Source organism: Cyprinodon variegatus, unplaced genomic scaffold (genome assembly GCF_000732505.1).
Source record: "Cyprinodon variegatus isolate N-32 unplaced genomic scaffold, C_variegatus-1.0 Scaffold251, whole genome shotgun sequence".
NCBI classification, from domain to species: domain Eukaryota; kingdom Metazoa; phylum Chordata; class Actinopteri; order Cyprinodontiformes; family Cyprinodontidae; genus Cyprinodon; species Cyprinodon variegatus.
In genome coordinates this window covers 251,772-269,952 of record NW_015150704.1, presented here as the reverse complement: position 1 = coordinate 269,952, position 18,181 = coordinate 251,772, and the positions used below count along the sequence as shown (strand labels likewise).

The window sequence follows — 18,181 nt, the reverse complement described above, 5'->3', positions numbered from 1 at the left end:
AGTCTCCTTGTGTAAGCATTGGTCATTTAACCCAACTTGTGGAAAATTATTCTAGCCCAATATGCAGGATCAACCAATAAACCTACTGTGCTGCGTTGGAACAACCCAGGGTTAGTTTGGTATAAATCTTAACCAACAATTGGTTACAAGTTGAGTTAGTTTTATAGAGTTAAACAAAAAACTATCATACATGAAAATAGAAAATGCTCACGTGGCAGTTTAACAGTCTCTAAACAGTTTCCTGAGGATTTAAATAGAGGTTTCCCACAAAACCTTTTTTTATTTTCACATGTAGGCACTTTTTCTTCTTCTTTTTAAAACAGAAATCTAATTTGCAACAGCCCACTCTGTGATACCTTTGGCAGACCTTCAAATAATTACAGTCCAAGAAAACTTAAAGGTCTAGTAACATATTCTATTTTGGACCTTATTGAAGTTACTGGCGCTGCTTCAACAGAAGACAAACTAAATACGACACATGCTCCCATTTTTCCCCTCAGATGTCCAGAACGGGAAAATAACATTTAATAAACACCCTCACAGAAGCGTATGATATTCCTGTGATGCTGCATGAGTTTCATTTCCAAGCTATAAAAAGAGCCACTAGGCAGCCACAATGCAGCCACACCCTGTGAGCAAATACAGAGGTTACTGTCTGTTGATGCTTTCAGCTCGGTGCACATGGATCTAAAAAAGCGTGTTGAGGGGCAGCGAGGCACAACCAACAGAGAGATCCAGACTTGAACAATAAACTCTCAGGACAATGATTTAAAAAGCCAGTTCATGATCATTCAGAACCCCCTGCACTCTTCTAAACCTCACAAAACTCGTATGACAGAACAAGATTAAAGATTTAGCTTTTTCTTAATAAATAATAAGTGTTTTTATTGATTTTTCATACTAAAAAAAAAAAAAAAAAACAGACATCCCATTCAAAACAAAATAGTAGGCGCAAAATGTACATCACAAAACTAAGAGTAAAGAGTAAGACAGACCGTAATACTACCAGAAACACCACCCTAGTTATAGATACTGTTAGTTTGAAACTAAATACAGAAATTTGATTGACTATAATAATCACATTGATAATAATTCTGTGAAAAATAAAAAAAGGGGGGTAGTTAAGACAAAGCTCCCAGTTATGCTGAAGTAGATGGAAATTTAGATTCAAAATAGGAAGTGAAAGACCTTGAAATATCTCTAAGTATTGCCCTGTAGAGTAAATCTAAGATGTTCCAATTTAAGATGTGCCATCACCTCCTCTACCTATCATTTATGCGTTGCCAGTGCTGCCTTTATCTATATAAGGCCGGGCTAACACTGTGCAATATTTTGCCCTTTTCGGGCGACTTTCCGGTCGTTCCAGAATTTTTCGATCGGGCCGACTTTAAGCCTGATCCTGCGGTGTGTAGTGTACAGGGGGAAACTACGGCCGATCAGCCACTAACAAACGCCTCGAGATCAGGAATCGTGATGTCGGGAGAAAATCAAACATGTTTGATTTCCAGTCGGCTGTCGTGAGCAAATCGCTCAGTGGGCAAACAAAGATTCTTCTTCTTTCTCTCAGATGAAAACATAGAATCATGGCGGGAGTGTGATGAGTGAAATGGAGTTCTTTCTGTAACATTGACAGACTGTAGTAGCCACGTTTGATCAGCAATGTCTTTGTCTAAATGCGTTGTTGCCTTTTTCCTTTAAGGGCGTTCAGCAAAAAATTGGACAACTTGTCAAGGCAGCGCGTTTCACTCTAGTGAGCTTCATATTCCTCTTCTACTCGTTTGGCTTCTGGATAGACGAGTCCGAGTAGCGCCATCTCACTGCTACGCTTAGTCCGACACGGTTTTTAGACGTACAGTGTGAGTATGTAGATCGCATCGGGCTGCACAGTGTGAGAACATACATCATGAGCTGTGAACTCACACTGTACAAGGAAACTTCAGGGTTTCCTGAAGCTGTAGCTGTGTGCAACAATTGAAAAAAAATATATATATATATATTTTTTTTTTAATTGCACAGTGTACGCCCCGCTTTGAAGATCAGTCTCCGGGCCAACAATGAAGAAAATACTACCGGTATTACTTTCCTCTGAGGATTTTGCTTTTCTTAATCTATAATGTGAAAATTAAAACATCTGAAAGAAATCTCCCAACTGAATGTCATTCAAAGAAGCAGAAATATGTTTTTGGGTTGTATTTTCTTGCCATTAGGTTGGAAACCGTTTTTTTTTTACATCACTGTCCCACAAATGTCAACATCCTACGGAAGTAAATTCAAGCTTTCTCTTTGTGAAATTTTTAAACTGTTGGTTGTTTAAAAAGGAAGCAGAGATCCTATATCCTCCATAGATATTTAACACAAACAATGTGTTTTGTTTTATCAAAAGATCATGTAGTATTTCTGTCTCTTAACAGCTTCTTTTGAGTATAAAGAGCTCTAAACTGCTCTTCATGCTGTAAAGGTTCATCTTCCATCCATTTATCTATTAATTTGTCCATCACTCCATCCATCCATCACTCTAATTGCATCTAAAACTGTTGTGTCATTTTGCAACCCCTCCCAAAAAAGAGCTCACTAATAGAATGAAGAAAAATAAACAGGGATTAATTGTTAGATTAACGTGTTATTCTGTCAAAATACTGCACCACATTTAGCTAAAATCCCATGATATTTTTTAAAACAAAACAAAGCGCATCTTTCTTTGTGTATCCAGGTCATTCAGGACTAACATAATCAGATGTTTGTTTTAAAATAAGGCCATAAGGTAAGACTTAAACCAGCTGACCAGATAAAACTTTGGAGGTAATAGTTTATTAAGCAACAACGAGGATGCCGCAGAAGACCAAAGTGTTCTCTGCTATCCTCCTGGCCCTAAAAGACTTAATCTGATAGCTTCTGTTATAAGAAAAGGCAAACTACATTAAAAAAGGGCTGATTGTGAGGATTTTGTCAAAGAAGATTGCAATTAAATATAAGAAAAGGTTTGTTTTTATTCAGCTTTTTGAGTCTAGATTAGGAAATAAATACTCAAACAGGACTCCAACACTGAGGTTTTCATTGCACAAAGAATTTAAGCTACTGTAACAAACTTTTTCTAATTTTAAAATAGACTTGATCACTTTAGGCCATTAGAATCCATCCTTAAATACATTACGAAGGTAAATGTGTGTTTTCTTATCGATCTCCTCGACTGTGACTGGATCAATGGACACATTGAGGAACCGACCTCTACAGGTCGGTGTAAATATAGAGCTCTTTCTCATTACAAACACAAGAGGGTCAGTTCATTTCCTCCTTTTTTCCCCTCTTGAGAGCTGCTTTGCAGTGGTAATAAACAGTATTTAGGATGTAAACCACAACCAAAAGAAAAACACATAAATGATGAATCAGGAAACTGCAAAGTCACAGGAAGTGATTATTTTATGGAAACCTGAGGTAACGCTTTGACCTTTCACCACCGCTGTAGCGCAAGAATAACAACAGTACCAGGAAGTTGCCTTTCAGTGCCTTTGTGGACACCGTTCTTTGAGCAGAGAAAGAGTTTCTGTGAAGCTCTGTCCTGCAGAATCCATGAAGCATGTCATCTTTATCGGTTCCAGTTAATGTTCCACTGCAGGCCTGGTTAGACTCGCAGTCTGGGAATTTTAATGACGTTTCATTACAAACAGACATTCAGCGACAACAACAGATGCCGGCCGTTTAATCCGCTGATTTAAAAACATGGTTTCCGTTTAATCAAACACATGTTTCTTCAATGTGTTTGGACGCCGTTACTCAGCTGTAGTTTACTATAAACCGGCAGCTCGCTGGTTTACTGGTACTGATGCAGCGTGCGCCATGAATGCTGGTGAGCATCTGTTGTTCTCTTTGATGGACCGTTTTATTAAAGGCATTGAAGTCAGTCTTGGTTACAAATGTGGGCAATGAATCTTACACAGACTCGATGGACAATTGTTTTAATGTGTCTCTTTGTTAAACTACATCCAGACGTTGAATGTGCCTTTATTTTGGAGCAGCTACTTTAGACTACAATGCCTCTTTAAAAAGTTATGCATGGAGGCCGTCAACTCTGACATCATTAGGACAAATCTTCTCTGAGAGGATAAGTCAAATCTGAACTAGTAACTAGAACTAAAACTCCAGGCGCTGCTAAAGCAGGCATCCCCAACCTCGGTCCTCAAGGCCCCCTGTCCTGCAGGTTTTAGAGGTTTCCCTGCTTTAAAACAGCTGATTATAATGATTGCAGTAGACCAAAAGCCTGTTAATTAGCTTTTAATTAAAATCAGCTGTGCTGGAGCAAGGAAACCTCTAAAACCTGCAGGACAGCGGGCCTTGAAGATGGAGTTTGGGGATGCCTGCGCTAAAGGAAAACCATGCAGAAAAACACTGTAAGGCCTGCAGAAAAGTTGAAGTTCAGGTCCCTACAACTAGAAGCTAAACTCACCCATTTGCATTCAAATGCTTGACACACCTTTCATAAACTGAAAAGTTAAAAAAGCCATTTCCTGGTTTATCTAAAAAAAAAATAAAAAATCTAAGGCTATAGGGAAACTTATCATAATCAAAAACCTGTTTCTTTTCTCTAATCCTGTTGCATCAGTCTGTAGACGATTTCAGATAAACATATCTGAATGACGGCCACAAGCCGACGCCAAGGCCATCCGTCTAAACTGCTTTAAGCAAACCACACACTTGTTCTTGCATAAGAGAAGTCTGCATAAATTAAACCAATCAGTCACGGCAGAAATGTTTGTTTTTTTAAAAGGTAGGAGTTGGCTGCCTTGCAACCGCCTTCCAATAAATGGCTACTCTGGAGCTTGTGGTGCATTTCAATGGTACTCCCAAGTTTGAGTTTTGCGATCTCAGATTTGGAAATTTTAACTGGTACGCTATAAATTTGAATTACAGGTTGGAAAGTGCGGGTGAGAAGACTATAGCCAACTGCTAAATTTAAATTTGTTGCTACTCGCATCAACAGTGGTTGAAAAATTTTAGCTGTTCTTTATTAATGTGGCATTTAATCAATTGTACTGGTGTTATTTTTTATTTTTTATTAGAGAAAATGATGTAAGACATGCACAACAAGTCTTACAGAACAGCGTTTTTGCTACCGTTGTTGTTGGAGCGGTGGCCAGATATGACTAAAGAGGAATATGGGGTTTCACAAGCGAGAAATTGGAGAGCAATTGCTTTAGAGGTTACGTCACTCCGACTTCCCAGTTCCAAAGTTAAGGGCATGCAGCATTAATTGCATGATTTCCTCCCCTGGTGATAAGAGGAGTCATCAGTGCAGTAGGTTCCATACTGCCTGTATCGCCTTAGACTCAGTTTGTTGGTGATTCCAAGAATTTAATGTAGTTTTCTTCAGCCGTAGGATAATTAGAAGCTACTTTGCTATATTTCATGGAGTAGCTGCATCAAATTGGACGGTTACTGATGAGTACAAGCTTTATTCTTTGCCTGTAATGGCTCCATAGCTATTTTCAAATCGCAAAAAAATGTTTTATCTTATTAAATATGCATTTATATAATGGTATTTACATAACCATTTCGGCTCGTACAGCAAAAGTTTTGTGCTCCATTGACTCAGATGATGCAGTTCTTGTGTGACAAAGTTCTAGTAATCTTCCAATGACACTTTATTGTGTTAAATGTCAGTGTAAAAGTAGCTATTTTTCCACGTATAAAAGCAAAAGAAGTGCAGAAGCAGAGGCTGGGTTTTAGAGTTAAAGCATGCAAGCTGTTTCGGGTGAAAAACCAAACGGACGGAGAACTCAAACGGAGACAAAGTTGGTTTGAGAGGTCAGTCTGCTCTGCCCGGTTCATCAAACACGCAAACAAGAAGCTCCTGGGGAAACCATTTGTACTGCAGAGTGACAGAGTGAGAAAGACCTGCGCTTTCACCACCGACTGATGTTCCAATATCTGGACAAAAAGCTCTGTGTTTGTTAGAGGTCAAAGGTCACAGCTGCTAAAAGAGGAAATCCAATGACAGCATTCAGAAAAATGACCTTTGAGGAGCTGAATCATGTGAAAACATCGCTGGCCTTCAACACTTCCTGTCGCTTTGTCATCATCACCCGATGTGTAAAGTCATCCTACATAACCTAAAGCAAAAGATTTTATTTATTCAAGAAGGAAGTAATTACTAAACATTCAAAAAAATATTTATTTGGTTACAGTTTTTTCCTCCCGAGCTTTTATTGTCATTAAACTGTCACAAGTACAGATCAATGAAATGAACTCTGCCATTGTGCAGTGCTTGGGGAGCAGTGTGAGGTTAAGGGTCTTGCTCAGGGACCCGGAGTGGCAGTCTGTGGGAGTGGGGCTTGAACTCAGAACCTCAGGTTTCCAAGCTCTCCCGCCACTACAGTTTTGACAGGATCCCATGGCTGTCCGATATTAAACAACTGGTTTAAAGCCTGGATCGCATTTGATAAGTGATTTGAAGTAAAAAAAAAAAGCAGATTTATATCAAGTTATAAGAAAACTTTTGAAGTAAGTGTTTAATTCCAATGTTTTAAAATAATGTTAAAACAAAAAAAAAACAAAAAATTTTTAATCAGGATTCAAACAAAAAATGCAATTTAACTCAATCTCTGAACAGTCCTTTAAACAAGTTGCATTTAAAAATGTAACCATGCATATTCGCAACAGCTTATTAAACGGTCAGAATAAACGTAGCAGAATATCTCCCCCAAACTAATGATGCAAAGGTGTTAAAATGCACAGACCTTACAGGCAACAAGTCTAAAATTACAAACACCATAAGATAAGAGAAATGGTATTTCTGCGTACTATTAAGACCACCAAATAGTTTACAAATTCAGAGCAAAAAGCAGAAGTCAGCCCAGACATCAGGAACAACAACATAGTGCTGGCTGACTGGTTCAACTTCTTCTATATTTGTTTTTTTGTACGAGCCTCAAAGCCTCAAAGTAAAATATTACAACAGATAAACCTAACATACTGAATAAAAAGTCATTTTTGACCAGATTAAATGAAAATGATGGTACCTCTGTAATCAGGGGCCAGATTTTGAAAGGCTTTACCAGAAGTTACCATTTAGTTACTTTAACACAATTGCTGTATGTCCCTAACCTGACTCCGCCAGATGGATTTGCTCCGCATATCCATCTGGAAACCTTCTGTTGTAGTAATTTTGGGAAGGGGCGAAAATACTGGTTAGCTGATTGGCCTATGTTGGTGATAGACGGGCCAAATAAACCAATCAGATCAACGAAGCATATGACGTACTAACAGCCAGGCTACTCTTGCCAAAACCAGTCTGTAGAAGAGCAAAAACATCTTTTCCTCTGAGAAAAGCCTCCAGAGCAGTGTTTAGCTCTTCTTTCAGTGAAGAAATACTCTGTAATTCCGATAAAGCTTGCTCGATAGCCACGCTAACGCTAGTTTCATCGGCTGAAGCCGCCATGTTCTTTAGACTGAACTGTCGCGCTTCTCGTTGCGTCACACCTCAACCCGCCTCAAAGCCAACGCTGATTGGACGTTCGTTTGGTAAACGGCTCCATTTTCTTCAACGGAGAGTCTCCAGACTGATTAGTGAGTGAAACCTTGAAAGCTTGCGAGATCAGGATGGTCTCACGAGGCTAGTATGTCCCACCCTGCTAACATGAAACTATTGGGTTAAAGTAACTATATATGATTAAGGTAATGCCTAAAACAGTTGCATTATTTTTTCAGTGTTTGTTCTTTAGATTGTTTTAGAATAAAAAAAAAACCCTCTCTAATTAGTAAAGCTCACATTAAAGATACTTTTTCTACACATTAGGGGTTAATAATGCGTCAGTATCAATATATATACCGTGATAAACAGTGATGTTACTTTTAAACACATTTCTGATCTTTCAATATACATCGGCTTATGATTACAGTATTTTTCCATCAACTGAAGTTCCTGGTTTTATGATTTTTATTTTTCATGGGAAATATTTCTAGAATCCTACATATAAAGAGTTTTATAAACTTTTTGGCACTCTTTGTAAGGCTTTCATCTTGTTTATATCAGAAATATCTCCCAAAACGAGCATCTATAATAGAAGCTTTGCCAGTATGGTCCAGCCCTACATATAGATCTAAATAATTACAAACATGCTGCGAGGCATTCTTGTTCATAATACAAATATTTGAACGGCACCAGTATTTAAAATATTCCAGAGCAACTCCTTAGGGAATGTCATCGATCTACACTGATACACCCAACTGTGGAATATAAACATTTTTAAGACATATGTTGGAATGCATGAGCAACACACTCAGAACTGGATGTTAACATTGACAATGTACCAGGGAAAGTTTTGTTTTTACTTAAAGCAGTGCCTAAATTACATGTTTTCTATTAAACATATATATTTTTTACTGATAAGCTGCCTTCCATCAATTTCTCCAGCATAATTATCAATAAAGGAGTCTTACTCCTGGTGATTAAAGCACAAAAGATGAATTTAGGACCGAGACTGAAGAAGAACCAAGCTGATAATCTGTTGATTTCTCACTTTTCTTAGTTGTGAATGATTTATTTATCATATTTATCATATATAGTGTGGCATCAGCTGTATAAGCACAGAAAATGAAAAAATAAAAATCTAAAAATGATATGTAGATACTTGATATCATATAAAAACTAGTATCTGTCTGCTGGAGCAGGAATATTAGCTCCTGATTGTTATTATTTCAACCTTCAAAACGTGACTTCACGTTTCATCTTATGCTTGAACGACAAGTGAAACCATCAGTTTAGGTCGTCTCACTTAAGGCTGTGGTTTTGCTACAAGTCCACCCGACTTGTGTCAGGAGGTAGAACTTTAGAGAAGAGTCTAAAAATGACTCCCCACCGTCTCTTTCACCCCACAGAAAAACCGACTCACCCTCCATAATCAAAACCTACAGGCAGCTGGCTGCGGCCGGCTGATAACTTCTCGACCAGGAACTCACAAGGCTTTAGAGTTTTAGATTTAGTCAGGCCTATGATTACATATGTGATTATTAGCTCTGCAGTTTCCAAGAGATCAAGGAAAGAGCAGAAAAAAGCGGCGAACGCTCCCAGGTCTGACTCTGTCAGCACGCCCCGAGCTGGTTTCACAGCTGCGAGCCTGACGTCAAACTGAATCCATCTTTATCAGAGCTGCAGAATCAGGCTGGATTAGTTGAGTGTAGGACTGCAGGAAAACCCAACTGAAACTACAGAGCCGATCCTTTCCTGGAGGTCCACAGCAGGTCATGTTTTCTTTATCAATATCCTGGAGAGTCAAGATCTGCAGAGAGAGCAGGTCTCAGCTTTTACTTCTCTGCTGGAATACCAAATATCCCATCTAAGGAGTCTTTATTGACTGATGCTAAACACAGTCATCCTGCCTTGATGTCTTATGCTGATATATTTTGCAGCTCTAATTGAGACCTGCTGTGTGAACGTAGCCTCATCACATTTCGCAGTAGCTGTTATTGTATTGCTGATAAGAAAATCACAGACGGCAGACATGTGGAAACTGTTAACAGAAAATGGAAAAAGAAATCCAGATAAGCAGAACTCCAAGGATCTTGATGATTTTAATATGAACAAGAAAACATTTGGTCAGCTCATTAAAGAACCAAGACATCAAGTAGATAGCATCTAAGCATTTATGGTAAACTGACTCATGACCTGTCAGCTTCTGCTTTAAAGTTCACATTTCTACAATAAATGATGTCATAAAAATCAATCAAATAATTAGAAATGGGAATTTAAAATAAAATTCTGGGGAACCATGAGGTGAACAAATGGTTAAAATCTACAAGCAAGAAGCAAAATGTTAGCTTGGTGCAAAAAAAATGAAAACATAAAAACAGGAAACTCCACTAACCACGCCTTCAAGATCAATGAAATTAACAGACTCGGTTTCCTGTCAGCCTATAATCAATCAGTGATACCATGAAAGCAATCTCATCATCATATTTCAGCACATCAGCTGAATCCTAAAGTTTTACTATGACTAACAGGTCAGGCCATGTTTCCTGTAAGCAGCTTCCACATCAACCTGCAGCTCTGCGTCGGTTTCAGTTCCAACAAACCGAAGCAAGACGTTTTTTTTTTGTTTTTTTTTACTCAACCTGAAGGTTTGAAAAGAGGAGCTTCAGAGAAACCAAGCCATGACGGCGCGTGTGCGCGTAGGTGGAGCTCACTACCACGGTATTTTGGTTTTGCTTTGCACAGAGACAGGAAACGGTAACGCATATTTCGACTTTAAATGCAGCTTGTGCAATGTCTCCAAGGATTAAGTAACTGAAAAACGAGTCCATCCAGCATACAGTTATCAATTTACTCAGAAAAGTTCCTACCTACAAGTTGTTTTGTACATTTTTGACTGTTTAAGCATCAAAACAGAACATTTAACTTATAAAATGTTATAAAATGAATAATCCAGTTCAATCATGTATGTCTGAAGGCAGCTGTTGTTAGAGTTCAACAACAAACCTATTGATAAAAGTCCATAAATGCATAATTACTAATGGAGTGGTATAAAAACATGTGCTACTATGACACACCTCAGAAATGACATCAAGTGATTTTTGTTTTGCTAAGATGATGAATTGCCTATATGAACAAAGACTGTACAGCATCGATCATTGTAAATAAAAACAAACCAAGCAGCTGAGTGACGTTATAACAGTTTGGTGACACCTAAGGATAGACTAGCATGAGTTTTATAAGGCTTTTAGTTACAAACAGAAAGGCGTCTAATTTCTAAACCAATGTTTTCTTCTCATTAGAAAGTATATTTAACGTGTGACAGTAGCCAGGGAAAATTTTAAGTGAATCTAGGAAGGGAGCTAAAGACTAGGGTGATGGCAAGGCGCTTCAGATAGATCATTAAAATACCAAATGGAAAATGTTGAAAGCTGCCCACCAGTTATAAACAGGGTTTTATTGCTGCTGCGCTAATTAAAATTATTTACACAGAGGTTGTAAATCATCGTCTATACTAGCTTATCCTTCTGTGGAGGTAGAGCAATACATCAGCTGGTCAATACTAGCTTTCTTTTTCTATTGGCATTGGCCGGTACATGCGGGAGTGGCGGCCTAGTGGTTAGGGCATAGGGCTTGGAATCCTGAGGTTAAGCCCCACTTCCACAAACTGCCACTCTCTCAGTCTCTGAGCAAGACCCTTAACTCCCGATTGCTTCCTGGGTGCCGCACAATGGCAGCCCACCGCTCCATGAGAGGATGGGTTAAATGCAGAGGCAAGTTCTTCCAATGTGAGATCAATAAAGTTCACTTATTATTATCATTATTATTTATTACAGGAAGCGCACGCACTGCCACTCCCTTCATTTGCCATTTACTGTTAATACCCAATGTTTTATTTGTTAACACTCATAGTCATTGCCGTCTGCTTTATTCTGGACCAAGGCGTGGGGGTAGCAGTCTCAACAGAAACTCCTGCTCTGCTGTGGGAAGCCTGAGGTGCTCCCAGTCCAATCAAGAGACATAGTCCCTCCATGGTGTCCTGGGTCATCCCCTGAGCCTTTAGGATAAGCCGGGAACACCTCCCGAGGAGGTTGTCCAAGGGGTATTCAAAAAACCTTGAAGTGGCAGAGGAGTTTCAGTCCCCGGAAGATCCTAGAGGCTGTTGTTGGAACTTAAATGCCCCTGGTAGGGTCTGCCAAAGCAAACATGTTCTGCCCACCAGTTATAAACAGCGTTTTATTGCTGCTTTATTCTGGACCAAGGCGTGGGGGTAGCAGTCATGACAGAAACTCCTGCTCTGCAGTGGGAAGCCCGAGGCGCTCCCAGTCCAATCAAGAGACATAGTCCCTCCATGGTGTCCTGGGTCGTCCCCTGAGCCTTTAGGATATGCCAGGAACACCTCCCGAGGGTGTTGTCCAAGGGGTATTCAAAAAACCTTAAAGTAGCAGAGGAGTTTCAGTCCCCGGAAGATCCTAGAGGCTGTTGTTGGGACTTAATGCCCCCGGTAGGGTCTGCCAAAGCAAACATGTTCTGGCTGATTGGTCAGATAAAGAGCGTTTCAAAAATGCCCTCATGAAGACTTCACATCGCAGAGTATGGCAAAGCCCGACCTCATCCTGAAGCCAGAGCAGTAGAGTGACAAGAGGCCCTCTAACCCTGATATATTAACAAAGGCTTTTGCATCATTTTTATCATCTAAAGCAGGGAAGGATAATTCCAGTTGGTCCAATACACCTGAATCCAATGGACGAATCACCTTCTCCTCTATATACAGTCAATATCTCCAAAGTCCTCTTAATCATATAATTACGGTACTTGAATCAGGTGTGTTGGACCAAGGACACTAAAACTTGCCTAACCTCAAGAACTAGAACTGCTCATATCTGATAAAATAGGAGAAAATAAAAAGCAATATCAGCTTAAAGAAAACCGTGTACCCCAAAAAAAATCAGCATCACATATGAGGGATTGGTTCGACTAATGTCCAAATAATCAGTTTCTGCCTTAAAAACCTGCATCTGTTGATCTTTAGTTGGAAACTAATTATAAGAGTCCTACAGCTGTCCCCCTCACAGTAGAATATGAGCCGATTATCCAGTTTTACTTTAAACTGTTGGTAATCGCAGTACGACAAGTTTCTCTGGGCAGTAGGGACTAACCGTTGGTTAGGAACGTCCCACAGTTGGTGTGACAACCGACTATCATGACATGTAAAACTGTACAAACAATGCACAAGGAATTTAATCTCTTCCACAGAAGATACCCATCCTGCCAGACCTGAAACACCTCATTTGTAGTCCACAGCTTTAAGCTATGATGACGTCACAATGAAGCAAATGAGCCTATATGACTGTTGAAGCTGTCTGAGCAAACCCCCTATAGGCATAAAACGGCCAACTGCCGAAACGTTACAGTTCCCAATCAGAGCTGGAATGGTGGTTCTTAAAGCGACAGTAGGTAAAATGGAGAGAAAGTAATAAGAGGTGCTCGTTATCCATCCTATCCTAACAGATGCAGAGCTAAAAATTTGTTATGTCTCTTTCAAATATACCCAGGCAGAACCTTTCTAAAAGAATGACTCCCATGTAATTTTACAATTATATACCTCTTAAATTTGACTTTTTATCACCAGAGATTGCCTATACTTCTACCCACTCAGCCAGCTAGCTTAGATTTAGTGCTTTAGCCAAACAAATCTGGTTTATTTCTCAAATAATAAACCTTGTTCTGTTTTTTCTAAATTATTTGATCAGATAGCCGCTCACACTGAGCCTGGTTCTGCTGGAGGTTTCTTCCTGTTAAAAGGGAGTTTTTCCTCTCCACTGTCACTACAAGCATGCTCAGTGTGAGGGATTGCATCCGAGTCAATGAGTTGATGCAATCAACTGGTTTTCCTTAAATAGAAAACTTCGAATCAATTTGACTGTATGATCTGCCGAACTGTAAAGAGCCTTGAGATGACATGTTGTGAATTGGCGCTATAGAAATAAACTGAATTGAATTTTGATAACATTTTGTATATATAAATAAATGTAAATCCCTTTATTGTCCAACAAGGCAATTAATCCATCCCCTTGGGGAACAGGGTGCCAATGAGTGCCACCCAGGGAGCAGTCTGAGGTTAAGGGTCTTGCTCAGGGACCCAGAATGACCTGAGTGGGATTTGAACTCAGAACCTCTGGGACCCAAGCACAATGCTTTAACCACAAGGCCACCACTCCCCTCAAATACATTTTCTTTTAAAGTTTGGTTGTATATTACCTCCCCTGTCATCTTGTTGTCACAGTCACAGCAAATTCAACTTCTGATAGGCTAATCAGTCCCATGTGACCAGTCCTCTCCCCGAAGCTAAACCTGTCAAAGAGCTGTTCTCTTTTCAATAAGAAGGTACAAACCCAGAGACCTCTATGCTAGAACCAGTACTGATCACTGATTATTTGGTTTGCAGATAATTCAACATCTTCTTTGGTCTCAAACCCACGCTGTGTTGTTCAAGTCTAAATGAACGGTAATGCTTTGGCGACAGTCTGAACTACTTAGTTTATGCTTTCAAGTTTTGCACCTAGTAATTTATGTCCAGCCTTCAAAGAACAAGGGAAAAAGAGAAACCCATTCGAGCTGGGGTGGGGTAAGAGAAACCACCCAACCCGATCCTGAAAAAGCAACCAAAACAGAAGCATGTTTTGGACAAAAATAAGAAAAGAATCATAGAATTCTAAAAAGAAGATGGTTTTATTGTTAATTATAGTTAAATTAATAAGCAGGTAGGAGAATGTTTTTGTTTTGTTTCATTTTTCTTATTTAGTTAGTCAGTAAAGAGTAAAAAATAATCAGGCTTGACTCTTATTTGATGGTTCTTCTAAAGAGGAACCTAAACATTTTCAATTAGAATACCATCCCTAAAAGAAAACTAAATACATATGCATATAATGAGATATATAGATATCTTTAGTTTGACGTGTTTTAACTTAATACATTTTTGAAATTTTAGGATACAAATAATAAAGCTCAAATAGTTTATTTATGTAAGGCAATACAGATCAATGTAAGTTATCAATACAATAACGTAGTATCAGCCTGGAAAAAAAGGCAAACAAGGTGTAACTATCCGCTCTCCTGCTGAAAGTCATATTCCACTTTATAGCAGTGATACAGAAATTATAGGTGTTATAATGAATGCACTTGGGCTTCCTTTATCTGCATCTATAAAGGCATAAGTCATTCTGTCATTTCCACATCCATCCCTTCATCCGATGCTGCCAAACTTCTGCAATGTCTCTCGCTCTCCTGCTGCATGCCTGTTCATGCACATGAGTTCTATAAAAATAACCTGGTAAATTCGTCAGCGCAAAGTTGCCCGATTGCTCATCATTGGGTTTGGCATTATGAGAAGGAGGAGTTACAGCAGGCCCTGACAAATGTCCAGAATCAAATGCAGGGAAATACTTATTGCAGAACATTTCCACTAATCTGACTGCTGGCATCTGTCACCTCATCATTTTCAGATAACTCAAACATATTTACTACATTTACACAGATATAGATGGAAAAAATAGCTGTAGCGGCACAATACAGTGCATTTACGCTAAAAATAAACTACTGCAGAGTATTCCCGTCACTTAATTAACAGACTCCACTAGGCATGACTGCCTTCCTTGGCAGCTGAAGGAGTTGTTGTGTGAGCCTCGACGCTGCAGCAGCTGCCGGGTGTCAGGTGCGTGTTGACAGCATATCCGACCCACCCACCTGGAACAAACAGAGCAGGCAGAGCGAGCAGGTCCCACAGGTAGACACACCTGAAAGCCGGCCAAACAGGAGGATAAATAAAAGCTTTGATGCTCAGAGTTCCTATCCTACACCTTCTTACTGGCAGAAACACCCACATCATCACTGATTTACCACACAAACCTCTACCTAGAGTACATTTTGTAACCTATACAAGCAAACTATGTAAAGATATATAGAGCAGTAAAATCCCAGAAGGTCCAATAAAACGATTTAACAATGCAGCAGAGGAGCATGGACACAAACGGTGTTACTGCCCTCAGACACACCTACAGTCTTATCTTTAACCCATATCATGGAGCAGATACAGCGTCTGAGCTATAAATACACCAGGTGATCGCTATGGAAACATTACCAACAAATATTAAGATGCCGTGAGGTCATTTCAGCCAGATTACAGGATAACACCATAAAAGAAGGAATGGAGATAACTCCCTTCAGATGACAAGTTCGTTTAAGATAATTAGTGGTGTGACTTTAAAATAGTCAAGCAAAGCCAGAGAAAGCAAACTTCAAAACAAAAGCACCAGACTTTTGTATGGATGAAATATGTGCTCAAAGATTTGGAGGTGCACAGCCCATCAACGTCATGTTGCTTTGCATTGCAGGTCAGCTGTCAAACTTTTTCCTCATGTGCAAAGAAGACAAAGTTTGTTTGGAAGAACTTTCTGAATATACTGAATGACCCGATCCAATATTAACAACAGATATCAGAGCAATATTAGCCAAAAACTATCGGATTTTATCGGTCAGAATCTAAAATCTCCCATCTTTTCATTCTAATAGAAAAACTCTGCTTCTTTTAGAAGTTTCTTTGACTCATTGGTTAATTGTACATCGGTCAGTGGTATTCATACCTTTTGTTATTGACTTTTTTTCCCCTGTTTTACCAAAATTACTTGATCAAGCCTTTTCTAACATTATACAGTATAAAATAAGTAATAAAAGCCGGTATGGTTCAAACTAATATCGTAGTAAGGTTAATATCCATATAGGCCGATTCTTAAAGCTGTAATATCACAATCGTATCGGAAATGAAAAAGTCGTATTGGGACACCCCTAAGTGTCTTCATGAAACATTTGTTCCATTTCTGTTTTAAATCAGGGAAATTATATTATAGCTAATATCTTTTGTTTTTAAATCTATGTCTAAATACATTGAAAACTTGGTTAGGCCAGTTTATACCAAGCTTATCGTATATATTTAACATGTGGTCAATCAAGTGTCAAACCCTGAATACACACATGAACTCAAGATCTGCGTAATAAAAATGGCTGAATACTATGAAATCACTAACCTCTATTTATTCACTGGATTGCTGATAGGCCAGTGGTAGCACATGGTGCTGTGAAGTCACCAGCCGCCATATTGGTACTCCATAGTTCGACCGGTCAGAATGTAAACAATATGTGCCCTACAGCGTCAAACAATGATGATATTCTCATTTTTAGGGGGGCGTAAGACTTTTAAAATAAAGATAAATTCGTCACTTCCACAAACACTTAGCATCATTACATTACTGTGATTTATGGTAAAAAATAGACGCATCACATGATGATATGCAAAATGTGCTAAATTACATCATAGATTTTTATGGTAATTACATTACATTACAGGTCTTTTTTTGCCGCTGCTCCATGAAAGCGGGGAGTACCAAGATGGCGGCAGGTGACTTCAGCTTTTTCAGCAATCCAGTGAATAAATAGAGCATCAAATAGCAAGAACATATAATTTAAGTTAAAGAGTAATCTGATGTCAAATCATATGGCACCACAGTAAAGCTACTGGAAATTGACCAGGGAAAGCCATCTAGTCCAACTGTTAAAATCGAGTTGTTCCACCCCACTGTCATCCTGTGCATGCTTTTATTTAATGTAAGCTGTTTGTTTTCTGCAAAACTGTTTTTAAAAATTGGTAACTTGAGATTATGTCTACCGTAAAATGACCAGATGGAGAAGTGTTTTGTAACTGAATGTTAATCTGACAGTAAAACAATGTAGTGGACTAAAATGAACCAAGCTAACTCGTATTGGACCCGTTTTGTCTAGGCAGTACAATGCCATGATGGTTGTTGTGAATTGTTTCCATGTGGATAAATTAGATCAAATTGAAGTAAATAAATAAAAGCGTAGGGTTTTCGCGTTCAGTGGAATTTATAAATAACAATAATAGCTATTTTAAGGTGTAATTATGTCTGCTTTAGAGACGGAAACACTCAGAAACCAGTGAAATACTAACGTTGAAGCATCAACAAGAACATGGCGGCAGGTGACTTCAGCTTTTACGGTCTATCAGCAATCCAGTGACTAAATATAGATCAGTGCATCAAATAGCAAAAAGATATACTTTAAGTTAAAGAGTAATGTGACGTCAAATCATATGGCACCACACTTAAGTACCTGGAAATTGACTCAACTGTTAAAATCGAGTTGTTCCTCCCCACTGTCAGCATGTGCATGCTTTTATTCAATGTAAGCTGTTAGTTTTCTGCCATAAACTGTTTAGAAATTGGTAACTTGAGATTATTTGTACTGTAAAATGACCAGATGGAGAAGTGTTTTGTACCTGAATGTTAATCTGACAGTAAAACAATGTAGTGGACTAAAATGAACCGAGCTAACTCGTATTGGACCCGTTTTGTCTAGGCAGTACAATGCCATGTTGGTTGTTGTGAATTGTTTCCATGTGGATAAATTAGATCAAATTGAAGTAAATAAATAAAAGCGTAGGGTTTTCACGTTAAGTGGAATTTATAAACGAAAACAATAGCTATTTAAGGTATAATTATGTCTGCTTTAAAGACGGAAACATTCAGAAAGCAGTGAAACGTATAAAGTGGTTTATGAATGGAAAACTTTATGTTCCTGTTGGGTGTGGAGTTTGATTTCAATGCAGGTTTTGTCTTCAGGTAATGTCAGTGGAAACGGCCTGTA

At 38.8% G+C, this 18,181-nt stretch overlaps 1 protein-coding gene across 1 annotated transcript in view; it reads right to left on the bottom strand.

Moving 5' to 3' along the window:
• The window catches only part of LOC107089414 (serine/threonine-protein kinase 26-like), a 38,143-nt gene that overhangs the window by 19,591 nt on the left and 371 nt on the right, over positions 1–18,181 (bottom strand). The window lies entirely within an intron of this gene.